The sequence below is a fragment of the Acinonyx jubatus genome, chromosome C2 (assembly GCF_027475565.1).
Source record: "Acinonyx jubatus isolate Ajub_Pintada_27869175 chromosome C2, VMU_Ajub_asm_v1.0, whole genome shotgun sequence".
NCBI classification, from domain to species: domain Eukaryota; kingdom Metazoa; phylum Chordata; class Mammalia; order Carnivora; family Felidae; genus Acinonyx; species Acinonyx jubatus.
In genome coordinates, this window is record NC_069384.1 from 140,832,969 (window position 1) to 140,846,468 (window position 13,500).

A 13,500-nucleotide genomic window follows, 5' to 3' on the forward strand; every position below is an offset into this window, starting at 1 on the left:
CTTGATGGAAAAAAACCTGCCAACTCCATTAAGTGATTCAGTTAGTCAGCGATAGACTCTGGTTGCACACCCACACAGATTGACCTGAGAATACACACAGCCCAGCCACCATGCTCTACTTTCTCCCAGGAACATGCCACCTGTTCTAATTTTTAATATAAAACTCAACTTTATTTCTTTTTTTCTGGAAGTCCTGGGACCCACATTTTTGCCCCAAACCTTCTTACCCTTGAGGTAGAAAAAACACATTTGCTGTGAATAATGGTTAGGGGCCCAGATCTAGGAAAACTAAGCATTTCTAGATACCTTGCATATTCTTTTTGGGGGGATAAGAGCCTGGTGAAGGCTTCAGTGTAAAAGGTAGAAAGGGGACATTGGTGAAAGTCCAAGGAAGAGAAGTGCCAAACTAAGGGTGTGGAAACCTAAGGCCCATTTTCTAGAGGAGGATTGGCTGCATGGAAAGTGCCAGGGTATGTAGACCAGAGCAAGAAGTGCTCAATGAATGCTATTTTCCTGCCTCAGAGTATGAGAGAGTTCACCAGTCCTGAGGTTCCAACTCAGGTAAAATTTGCCAACACTGGCTTGCTGTCTTTGAATAGGTCACAATGTACCCATTCCATAGCCAGAGCCCCCACAAGCCAGTTCTTTAGTCATAATGTAAGTAAGACAACATCTTGCCCGTGCTTTGCATCATTGAAGGCCGTAATTTTTGGCTGCTCTATGCGAGTTTCTTCCCTGACCCACGTCAAGGTATCTGAAAGCACAAAAGGGACCCAAAGGGCCCAATTGGGAAGATTACGGGTGTGGAGGCAGTTTCTCCTAAAATTGGCACTTGAATGGAGCGATGAAATTGAGTCATTTGAATAAGCTGCACATTAAAGTACCTGGTATATGGTGGGTGCTTAATAAATGATAAGTTGATAATGATGATAAGGGAAAGAAAAACAGAAAAAGCGTTGCTACCTGGCCAATGGAGAGAGGTGATAGGAGACAAAGGCTCTGGATTTTACACAACCTCTAGAATGCTTTAACTGATACCTAAGAGACATTGGTAGCTATCACACTCATTTGCGGAATGCCAAGGCACCTGTTAAGGAGATTGAAATTAATTTGTTTGCCTTTACCCTTAGGGCAGATAAACACTCCCATGTTTATTCTACCCATTTGTTCAGCAAACCCTTTGGTGCCTGGATTTGGTCCACAGTGAAAGGATCCATTTTAGCCCAGCCCTCTGGATTATAGATGAGAAGACTCCACACCAGCACAGTCTGTCTTTTATAGGATAAATCTTTGGTATCAATGATAGTGTCATTTTTTGAGCCAGGAACAGAGTTTATGTCCAAGACCGCACTGTTATTGGCAGCATTAAAAAGTGTTGAGACTAGACAATCCTGGCTCTTTATAGCTGTGTAGCATCTCAAGGCCACTATTTCCTCTATGGCTGCCAGTGCTAATGGACTGCAGACTCTGGGACTGGGTTGGCTACTCGTAAATCATTAGCAAGTATAAAATTGATGATCAGCAGCTCTAGCACCAATGCCAAACACGGTAGTCGGGTTATTAAGGTTTTTTAGGGAGGATACAGCTGTCAAGGCTCTGTAGAGACTACCGAGGGAAAAATAAAAACCTCTCCTGATCACATCTCCAATTCCAACCGGCAGGCACTGTCTTCTCTTCTGATCTCATTTCTCTATGTCACACCTGATAGAAGCTTCTTTTCTCTGACCACCAGATGAAGTGGAAGTAAACAAAAAGAACCTTATTACACTCTTCCCAAATCCCACTTACAACAGAAAGGATGAGTTTTTCCCAAGCGGTCTTTCTTTGCAACTCAAATCCAAATTCAATTAAATTCAGTTTGAGAAGAATTTAGTAAACATTTTCAATGCTTCTAGAACTTTGTCGGCCATTGGTAGGGACCAGGATTGTCTACGGATTGGGATTTCTATGATAAATGCACAAAATGCTTTATACTAAAGAAAAATTCAGGTTTAAAGCCTCTTACATTGCTCAAAATTGTGAATAAATGTGTGAGTATTGTCAGGTCATCTGTCTTTACCCGGGACTCCCAAAGGATGGCTGTTCAGTTGGTCAATATTTTGAAACATACTTGACATACATGATTATGTCCTTTTACTTAATGACAAACAGTCACTAGGATATTGATCCTCATTGATCTGACATTCTGGGCTTTGAGTATAGAAAACCTAGTAATTATCTCTATTAGCCCTGACACATGATACAGAGCCTGGTCCAGGTGAAATGATTATCAAGTGCTAATGAATTAAATAAAAGACAAGTGAATAAGTAAATGCCAAAAATAGAGAGCTAAAAAAATATCCAAATTGGATAATTTAAGCAAAAAAAAATCTATTTTCTTTGAATGATTCCCCCAAAGATGTCCACCAAATCAATCCAATATCTTAATCCCAGAACCAGTGAGTATGTTATCTTAACATGGCAAGGGTACTTTGTAGATTTGACTAAGTTAGGGGTTTTTAGGTGGGGAGATTATCCTGGATTATCTGGGGGCTTGATATAATCACAAGGGTCTTTGTAAGAGAGAGGCAAGAGATCATAAAAGTAGTAAGAGCTATGACAATGGAAGTAAGAGGTTGGGGTGATATAAGAAAGCGTTCAGGAGCTAGGGAATACAGGAAGCCTCTAGGAGCTGAAAAGGACAAAGAAGATGATTCTCCCCTCAAAGACTCCAGAAGGAACCAAACCAGCTAACACCTTGGTTTTAGTCCCACAACACTCATAGCAGACTTCTTCAGCCCCTCCAAACTATAAGAGAACATTTTTGTGCTATTTTAAGGCACTAAATTTGTGATAATTTGTTGCAGCAACAATAAGAAATGAATGTACTTTGGTATCTGGAAATGCTGCTATAACAAATACCTAAAAAATGTAGATGTGGCTTTGGAATTTGACAATGTTAGAGGACTGAGGAATTCTGAGGTGCATGAAAGAAGAAGCCTAGATTCCTGTGGACAGACTATTGGTACAAATATGGGTACTGACGTGCTGCTCACGAGGGCTCAGAAGGAATTAAGCTCCTATCATCTTAGAGAATATTTAAATTATCATAGAGGTGCCTGGGTGGCTCAGTCAGTTGAGTGTCCAACTCTTGATTTCCGCTCGGGTCATGATCCCAGGGTCATGGGATCAAGCCCCACATTGGGTTCTGCACTGAGTGTGAAGCCTGCTTAAGATTCTCTCTCGCTCGCTCGCTCTCTCTCTCCCTCTGCCCCTCTCTCCCACTCGTGCACGCTCTCTGTCTTTCAGATAATAAATAAAAAATTATCATAAAAAGACTGTTGATTGAAATGTGGACATTACAGGGGTTGCTGCTAAAGACTCAGAAATAAATGGTAACATGCTATTGAAAGCTGAAAGAAAAGGCATCCTTGTTATTCAGCAGCAGGAAGCATAGCTGAAGTGGGTCACATAGTTGAGTGGAGAGTAGAACTGACAATGGACTTGGATATTCAGCAAAAGAGATTTCCAAGCAAAGTGTTAAAGATGTAGCCTGGCCCTCTTTGTTGCCTGTGGTAAAATGTGAGAAAAAAAAAAGAGATAATCTGAGAGAAGAACCATGATGTAAAAAGAATCAAGGATTTGGTGTAAATGCTTAGCCTTATCCAGATCATAAATGATACCAAAATTAAGAGATTTACTGTCAGGAAGGTATGCTCTGGAGACAAATCCAAGGCTGATTCTCTAGAGCCTTTTCCTAGGTTCTTGGAGGAGACAAAAGTCACAATATTCATTCACACAGAAGGCCCTTTGAAGTGATGAGTCATGTGAATCATGGGTCTCCTCATGCTATCTCAGCAGAAGACAAAAGTAGAGATGAGATCATTTAGAAGAGACCCATGCAGAAACATTTTATCTAATGGAATGAATTCCTGAGATATAACAGGAGAACCACAGGTTGTTGAACTCCCAAAAACTTGTAGGCAGGAAACAGACTAATAAACTACTCAGCTTTCAACTCATAGTACCTTTAATGAAAAAGGAAGGATGATTCTTTGGGACAGTAGGACAGAACTTTGAGCCCAGAAGGTGCATCCATTGACCACCGAGGAACCAACTATTTCTGGGCCTTAAAACTCAATGGAGGGGCTCTCGGGTGGCTCAGTCAGTTGCGTGTCCAACTCGGGTAATGATCTCACAGTTCATGAGTTCAAGCCCCACATAGGGCTCACTGCTGTTAGCACAGAAACTGCTCAGATCCTCTGTCCCCCTCTCTCTCTGCCCCTCTCTTGTTTGCACTCAAAAATAAATAAACATTATAAAAAAAAAACTAATGGAGTTTGCTCAGTTGAATTTCAAAATTGCTTGGAACCTCCTTTTTTCCTTTCATTTTCTCCTTTAGTGGATGGGGATACGTATAACGTATCCAGTGCCTGTCCCATAATTTTATTTTTGGAGCAGATAACTTGAGTCTTCAGTGTTACAGGTGCACAGATGGAGAGGAATTTTGCCAGGATGAAATATATCTAGAGCTTCATTCACACTCATTTTAGATGATTTAATGATGAGATTTGAGACTTTAGAATTAATGAGATTTAGATCAGATTTTGAACCTGACTTTATGCTCTAAGGGTTCGAACTTTTGGGGACCTAAGGATGGGTTGGATTCATATTGTGTGTGAGAAAGACATCAATCATTGTTACAACTGCAATAGGCAACTAATACACTGAGTTATTAAAACATTTCCGGAAAGACTGTATTTTCTTGTTGGTTTGCTTTTCGCTACTTCCAGTGAGAACTATTTGAAAGTCAGTGTGGATAATTCAGGAAGAAATTCCCTTTCCCTTAATTATCTTCTAAATTGAATGTTGGCTTTAGACTAAAGTATTCATAGAATTATGTTCTTTACTGTGTAGATGTGTGTGTGTGTGTGTGTGTGTGTGTGTGTCTGTCTGTCTGTCTCAGAAATAAGGTTTTTTTTTAAATTCTAACTGTATGTAAAAGTGTCAGGAAATCCATATATTGGTTTCTTTCCATTGGGTTAAGATACAGTCCCTGGAAAACCATTGCCAAGATTTCATGACACACTACCCACTCATCTTTTGTTTGTTTTTTTATCATTTAGCCACATTTCTCCTTAGCCTATTGTTTCCTAATCACACATACTGAATGATAGCTTCAATTATTTTTTGCTTGAATAATTACCATAAATCCTCATACCTAGACCATGTCTCAACAGAAAGGACCTTCCAAGAAATGTCAGTGTTGTTGATTTTTGCTGAGAAGATAAAATCCAATAGAGACTTCTCTTGGTAACTAAGAGAAAACCCCTATTGCTTCTTCAGGCCTGAGATATTACTATGTGTTTATGCTGATAATTCATTAAACTTTTATTGTTTGGATACATTGATAAAAAGACAAGGCAATCCATAAAGGATTACTGAAAATTCCACACTCTATATTCTCAAGTGCTATTCACTATTCTATTGTAAAGTATTGTAACTCCTTTATACAGAAAATAGATTTAGGGCCCTTCTGAGAGTCATAAAAATGACAATGACCACTTAATATTTAAATCCAAGATACTAGGCCTGGTCCAGTTTCCTGAACTTGCAGGAAATTTAATGAAAATTTTGTGAATAATGAATCGTTGCTACAATGAATTCATTGAGAGAAAAAAACAATACGCCAACCAATTTGTGTCAACTAGCTAAAACAACAAACTAATGATATTTTATTCTTACTTCTCACTCAGGAGTTATGCTGTGTTGGTAGAGACAGCATACCTCTGGTCAACCAAAACATAAAAAAAAAGGGACCCTGCCTGCAGATGCCCGAAAGCCTCAGGACCTCACACCCATTTCTGAATGGCTGGTTGGTGAGTTAGGGGCCCTCATGAGGTAATAACAGAGAAAAGGGGGAGGAGGAATATTTTTTCTCAGTCACTGGGGATCCTATTAGTTTGTGTAGAAACAGAAGTGCATCTAAAGTTCATTTTGTTGTTATTTTAAAGAGCCGTTCAGCTTTGTGAGAAAGCAGACCATCATAAGAAAAAGGAGTTTAATATTCTATGGTGTGTGTAGAATAATGATCTTTGAATGGGACACACATCTCTCAGATATTGGAGGACCAGAATGGAATTGGCTTTTGTTTTTCTCTACAAACCTACCTGCCTCCAGTGTTTGCCGTTTTGTTGACTAACGCTACCATCCACGCAGTCACCCAAACCAGAAACCTAGACATCTAAGAGACCTCCTCTCTCTCTCCCTCCCCTTTCATTTCTGATCACCACTGAGATCTGTTCATTCTTCATATGAGGTATATCTAAAATCCAAACTTTCTAGGTATGAGGCTGCGGCTAATGGTGAGCCCTGGAAATTTCTCTTTGGAACTAGCTCCCTAGCATTCAAAGATTATACTGACCTATGGGCTCTCTGGCTCTTCTCTATGTTCCATAGGGCCTTTTTAAAAGTAGAATAATTAGGGGCGACTGGGACGCTCAGGCGTCCAACTCTTGATTTTGGCTCAGGTCGTGATCTCATGGTTGTGAAACTGAGCCCTGTGTGAGGCTCTACACTGATAGCTCAGGGCCTGCTGGGATTCTCTCTCTCTCTCTCCCTCACTCTCTGCCTTTCCCCAGCTCATTCTGTCTCTCTTTCTCTCCTTCAACAAAACAAAACAAAACAAAAACTAAAAGTAGAATTTTATGGGATGTAAGTAAAAATTAAATACAGTCTCATTACAAAAAAAAAAACCAACAAACAAAACAAATATAGAAGTACACATAATAAAGTCCTTTACACTTACCCATCTCATGCTCATCACAGAAGTATCCACTATTAACACACTAATTTGTGTTCTCTCTGGCCTTTTCTACACATTCATGTAAATATGCACACTTACACACATAATCATTGCTGTTTAAACATGGATGGAGTTATGATGCTTTGATTTATGTGTGTTAACAATGTCTTGGAAATCATTTTATGTTAGTATATATAATAATACCCAACATGTGTATAGCAATTGTTATGTGCTAAAAACTGTTCTAAGTGTTTGGTATGTATTATTTCAATTAATTATCACACTATCTCTGTGTAGTTAGAACTATCAAGAGTATGTCTTTTTTTACACATCAGAAAACAGAAGCATATAAATGTTAGCTAATTGCCAATAAAATAGAAATTTAAGTATAAACTTAATAGAAACTTAAATAACAAAATGATATAGCTAGGTAGTGGAATAAAAAATCAATTTAGATTTCTATATACCAGCAACAAATAATCAGAAAATATTAAAATATACAAAAGCATGAAAAAGTCAAGTAGCTAAGAATAAATATAACACGCACACTAGAAACTATAAAACATAATTGTGAGAAATTTAATTTAAGAATACCCATGTAAGCAGAGTGATTAGTCATGTTCCTGGAAGATTCCGTTTTGTAAACAAATAGAATTTTCCATAAATGGATCTACAGAATCAATATAATTTCACCAGGTCTGTGTGTGTATGTGTGTCTGTCTGTAAACTGACAAGATAATTTTAAAGTTTATATACAAACACAGAGGGCCAAGAAAAGCCAAATTTATGCTAAAGAGGGCCAAAGCTGGAGAATCCCTACAGTCAAACACCAAATTCATTGCAAAGGAATAGGAATTATGATGGTATAGGCATCAAAACAGAAGTCACAGGATGTGGAGCTCAGCAACAGACCCACACTTAAACAGTCACTAGAGTTCTGACCCAGGTGCCACAGCAGAGGTGGGAAAGGATGGTCTTTTCAATACATGGTGCTGGAACAATAGAAGAGCCCATGCGAAAATGAAATTTGACTCTCTCTCTCTCTCTCTCTCTCTCTCTCTCACACACACACACACACACACACACCAATTCCAAATGGATTACACAGATTAAAATAAGAAAAGTAAAACAATAAAGTTTCTAGAAGAAAACATCGAAGGATGTCTTTAACACCCTATGTTAGGCAAGGATATTTTAAGCAAGCTGCAAGAACAGCAAAAACCTAAAAAGGAGAAAAACAGATAAATTAGTCTAAGTTTAAAATAAAGAAAAAACTCTCTTTCTCAAAAGACACCATTTAAGAGAGAGAAAGGGAAAGACTTCGGGGGTCAAATATAATTTCCACGTATGTATATGATGAAAGATTTGCATCTAGACTATATATATTTTTTTAACTTAGTAAGAGAAAGCAGATGGGCTCAGAGACTTCCACACAACATGAAAGGCATGCAAATGAGCAGTAAACATAAAGGGCTCAGTCTCATTAATCATAAATAAATGAAAATTAAGACCAAAACGAGGTACTATTACACACCTGTAATGAATGAAAAACACTGAACACCAATTGTGTGTGCTGCGGGGGGTGGGGGGGGCATTATATTACAGCTATGCTGTTTAGAATTTAAATTGGGGCACCCATTTAGAAAGATGCTTAAACATGTTCACACCCTGTGATCCAGCAATTCTATTCTAAAATTAATTTCAGCTCAGGTCATGATTTCATGGTTCATGAGTTCAAGCCCTGTCGAGCTCTGCACTGACAGCCCAAAGCCTGCTTGGGGTTCTGTCTCTCCCTCTCTCTGCCCCTCCCAGCTCGCTCGCTCTCTTTCTCTCTCAAAATAAATAAATCAACTTTGAAATAAAATAAAATAATAGAAGGAATAAATACATTGTGGCATATTTACACAAAGGGATACCACACACTAATAAAAGCTAACAAATTGTAACTACATTCTAAAACATGGATAAATCCTTACCTTAAGAGAAAACACCAGACACAAGAGTATATACCATATGATTCAGCTAGATAAAGTTCAAAAACACAAAACCAGTCTATGGTTGTACAAGGCAGAATAATGTTTATTAACATAGTTTCCCTCAGGGAAAATGGAGAGGACTTCTGATACTTTATATATTGTATTAGTTTTCTGAGTACTGCTTTTATTTGTATTTATTTTTTTGAATATTAATCTACCTTATAAGAGTTTTATGCACATTTTCATGTATGTGATACTTTGATAAAATTAAATTTAAAAACATAATAAAAGAATGGAATTAATGCTAATATGCTAACAAGTTGGGAAACATAAAATGAGCAAATTTTTAAAAACTTAACTTTTTAACATTGACTCAGGAAAAAAGTTTAGACTAGTACCTGTAAACTGTTAAAGAAAATGAAGCTTTTTATGCATTCTTTTTTCATTCATGATATCGGGGTCATATTATGTTTGCAGAACAATTTGGGAAGATCTTTATAATTACTGTAACTTCTCTACTCTGGAGCATTTTCTATAAAGTAGAAATAAGAGGTTCTTGAAAATCTGGAAAACAGAAGATATTATTTTGACCTGATGCAGATTTAGGGGTAGATATTTGACTACCTCTAGTTTTCTTCTATTCAGATATCCCATTTCTAATCTATGCAGATTTTTTTACATTATTTAAAGTTATTTGGAGATCCAAATTTCCCTAGAGACTTGTCTACATTGGCGGTCATGTTTATTTTGCTACACCATTAATTGTTGAATAACTCATTTGTCTACACTTGAAGGGAGGGGTAGAGTTCCCTCTATGGAAGTAGCCTTGATTTCTGGAGCTGCACCATGTAAGAGAAGCACGTAAAAAAGTGTATTTTTACATTTTTAAGGGGCATGTGGTAGAGAAGGTCAAGTGGTCAAGGCCAAGTCGTTTGACATGATGAAGAATGAGAGAAATAGGCCAAAAAGAAGGAAGAAAACCAGAAAGTGTGTAATGGGATCCTTCCACATCATCCTTCGACTTTTCATTAAAGTTTTTAAAGTTAGAAAAAATTTTAGTACAATTCAGTTGCTCAGGGGTAATGGCCACAGGACTTATACTTGTCTACTGGTTGGCGTAGGTCTGAATCAATACGTGCACACTGACGCATGAATGCAAAGTCAGAAAAAAACGAGGAAATAAGTAATAGAAGTTATTGGAAGGATTCTGGACTTAAATTACAGTAGTGACTAATCAAGATTAACATGTGCAGGAGACCACAGCAGATGTTTAGACTACATCTGCCCGTTTATATGCCCGGTTCTTGCCACATTAGTTAGCACGATGTGTCAATGTGTATGTGTGTTAAATTGAATCATTGCATGGAAACTGAGTATAAGAGAGCATTCCAACCTCCCTTAAAGTGATCAGTGGGTTTCGGGGGTGGTGTGGGGCAAGAAAATGCTGTTAGATCTCCATGGTAAGCATGACGCAGGCTTCTGACAGACTAAGAAATCCAAGACCCAGGCAGTACACCCATTAAGCTCTGAGAAAGGGAAGAGAATCAGGGAGAAGGATGATGAAGATGAGATTTATATTAAGATTTAAGGAATCTTCCAAGGAGTAGAAGGTGTAGAAAGGAAATTCAACTTGCATACCTAACTTTCCACCAGACATTTTCTCATGGCATCTTCTGCCCTCTCTTTCCATTAGCCTCAATATGTATATGTCTAGCTAATTTCAAACATGGTAGAATAAAAAAAAAAAAGGTAGAATATAATCAACCATTAAGTCAGGCATATAAACATGGCAAAATGTGTATTTGTAACTCATTCTTTGGGCTACTCCAGAGACAGGGCCATGGAACACGATTCTCTAAACTCTTGGGTCTTTTTTTTTCTTTCAATAAAAAAGCTTTGCATCATGTGAGTTTTAGGGTACAAAAATGTGTTCTCTTTTGCTTCAGCCTCCACTTTCAGTGCTATGACTAAATGGTTCTCTGCTTTTCTCCAAAAGAATTATGGGCCAACCTATCTGATTTTGAAGTTGAAATCAATAATTCGATTGTCCATCTCCCCCACTTAAGGATTGCAAGTTATCTATGGAAAACCTCAGTTGACATCCAATACATTTATGTGCAGTCTAAGTATTTACTTCTCCAAGGAAAATATTCTCCACCTTGCTCTTAATTGCTCTCTGGAGATAGAATAGAAAGGGAGGAGCTTATTGGTGGTGACCAGGAAGGCCAGCAAGGCAGGGCTATCAGTGACTTGTGGTGGTGCAAATGGCTCTGTTGGAAGTCGCAAGTCATGGTGGGTGGTTCTGCCCCACCCACCTCATTCTCAGGAACCTCTCCTGGAGTCACATGTTTACAACCAGTGCTACAAGGGCCTTCACATTACATTTAGTATAAGATATATTTAGATAAAGCTTCCCCAAGGGTATCCAAGTGTTGATATATAGCAGCAGTTAAATTCTGTTTCCAAAAGAGAACAGTTTTCAACGTTTGGTCCATCCAGATGGGCCATATTCGAAGCAACCAGTATACTGAGAACTCTGTCAATCACACTTGAATCTAAGTACCGACCATGAATACACAGAATGATGAAAAGTTATACTAGCTGGCTGTTACTGGTAACAGATAAAACTGTTAGGGAAGGAGGAAGGATTGATAAAGGTAGGCAATCCTGAAAATTTAAAATAATCGACCACTGATTGATAAAAAAATAGCTCAGGGTCATAGTAACACAACTCTTCTCATCCTAAAAAATGGCTTAACTAACTGACAACCTTGTTTCATCAAGAAATGTTAATGTATTGCAAACTCATTAGTTGAGCAAAACAGAATAATCTATTCTTTACTCATGAAATTTCAAGGACATTTGGCAATCTTGAGAATTTTTATACCAATCACCCTTTAGAATGTCAGGTCCTGGTAAAAGAAGATGCCATGGGATCACAAAAAGAGAGGCAGATATCTCCCATGACACCTGATATCTAAGAATTAGAACAGAAGCTGCTGGGGTGCCTGTATGGCTCAGTCAGTTGAAGCAACCGACTCTTGGTTTTGGCTCAGGTCATGATCTCACAGTTTGTGAGTTCAAGCTCTGCATCAGGCTCTGTGCTGATTTGGGTTAGTATGTTTAAAGGGAGGTTAAAAATGGGGTAAGTGTGAAATCTTGTTAGTTAAGTATATTTTCAATTTCTTATATGATTCTTAGTGGGACTATCTGCCAGGTGCTAGCCTGGACCTGCCACCTGGAATGTCTATTAAGGCAACAGTAAATCAATAAATCTAAGATTCTACAAGCCAAATAAGGGCTTTTCATCTTTAACTTGACTCAGCACTGCAAAAGAATACTGAAAAGTGAGTTATGTTACTGACATTAGCATCTCTGAAAAGCATCACATAAAATCATTGACTAAAAAGGTATGAACATGAAAGAAGGTGAGACAGTGTAATATAATCAATCCAGGTCAACGACTCTTGCTTACTATTGTATCAAGTATCAAGCACGTGCAGAGTGCCTGGTGAGTTCTCAATGACCATTTGTTAAAAGACAAATGAATTAATGAGTGAATTAAGAAAATGATTATGATGTCAGTTGGCACGTTCACAGTTTTATGACACGCAGGCAATGAGACTTGTACAGCTCAGATTACTGAAAGGGGGGTAACTGGAGAAGGACATGTTTATAGGACAAGAAGGACAAGAAATACATATTTCAGCTCTAAAATAAAATTAAGCGTGACTTTTCTTTAATAAATTCCAATAAATGCAGATTATTTTTCTTAAATGAAATTTAAAAGGAAACATCCCACATTTTTTTAAAAAACATAGTATAAACATGAACAATAGAGATAAATATAAATAAGTACAGATGAAATTGTAAATAAAATAGCTAAAACAATAAGATGATGACATTTCATCCAAGGATAATGGAAGAGCTTTAGTGAAAAAAATCATAGCAGGTCAAGGACCAATAAAAAGCTGATTATATACAGTGGCAGTAATTTTAAGTAAACGCTGGGCTGGCCTGGCCTAACCCAATGTCTATGTTCCAGTAAATGAAACATTATTTAAAGTAGAATATTATCTACAAATTTGTCAATCATTGAAATTCATTAGCCAGTTGATGGATGTTAATCAAAGATAAAACAATGTACTGTGCAGCTAGCAAATCATTTTTAGTAAATTCCACTGTAGATCTCTAAAACGAGACCAACATAAAGTCAGAAATGCCTTCAAATTGCATTTTTAAAGCTTTAGGGATTTCCATGTTCAAAAAAGATGAGGGAAATCACGTTATCATTTCTTCCACCTTAACAAAAACAAGCCAGGTAAGGTATAAAATCAAAGTGTTTTTTAAAAATCTATCAGAGATCTGAGAATGCAAACAAACCTAAATTAACTAATTTCCACAATATGACAATTTATTCTTAGGAGTGAAGCAATTCATGATCATTGTTATGCCTTCCAAAGAGGCCAGCTGATTTTATTTCTGGTGAGAGCTCTTCCTGGCTTGCAGATGGCTGTCTTCTCACTGTGTCATCACATGGTGGAGACAGAAAGAGTGGGTTCTCTGCAGTCTCTTCTTATAAGGACACAAATCCTATTTGATCAGAGCCCCACCCTTATTTAACCTTACTGACTTCCGTAAAGGTCCTATCTCCAAAGGTAGTCACATTAGGGTTAGGGCTTCAACATCTGAATGAAGGTGGAGTGGGGAGAGAAACATTCAATCCATAACAGGTAATAA

General features: G+C 37.7%; 1 long non-coding RNA gene across 1 annotated transcript in view; it reads left to right on the forward strand.

Annotated features, from left to right (window-relative positions):
• Positions 1-656: 656 nt before the first annotated feature.
• Positions 657-13,500, forward strand: part of LOC128315068 (uncharacterized) — a 31,336-nt gene continuing 18,492 nt past the window's right edge. Inside the window, exons 1-2 of the long non-coding RNA XR_008297436.1 lie at positions 657-750; positions 5,736-5,858. This is a non-coding gene — a long non-coding RNA (uncharacterized LOC128315068). The remainder of the gene's footprint in view (positions 751-5,735; positions 5,859-13,500) is intronic.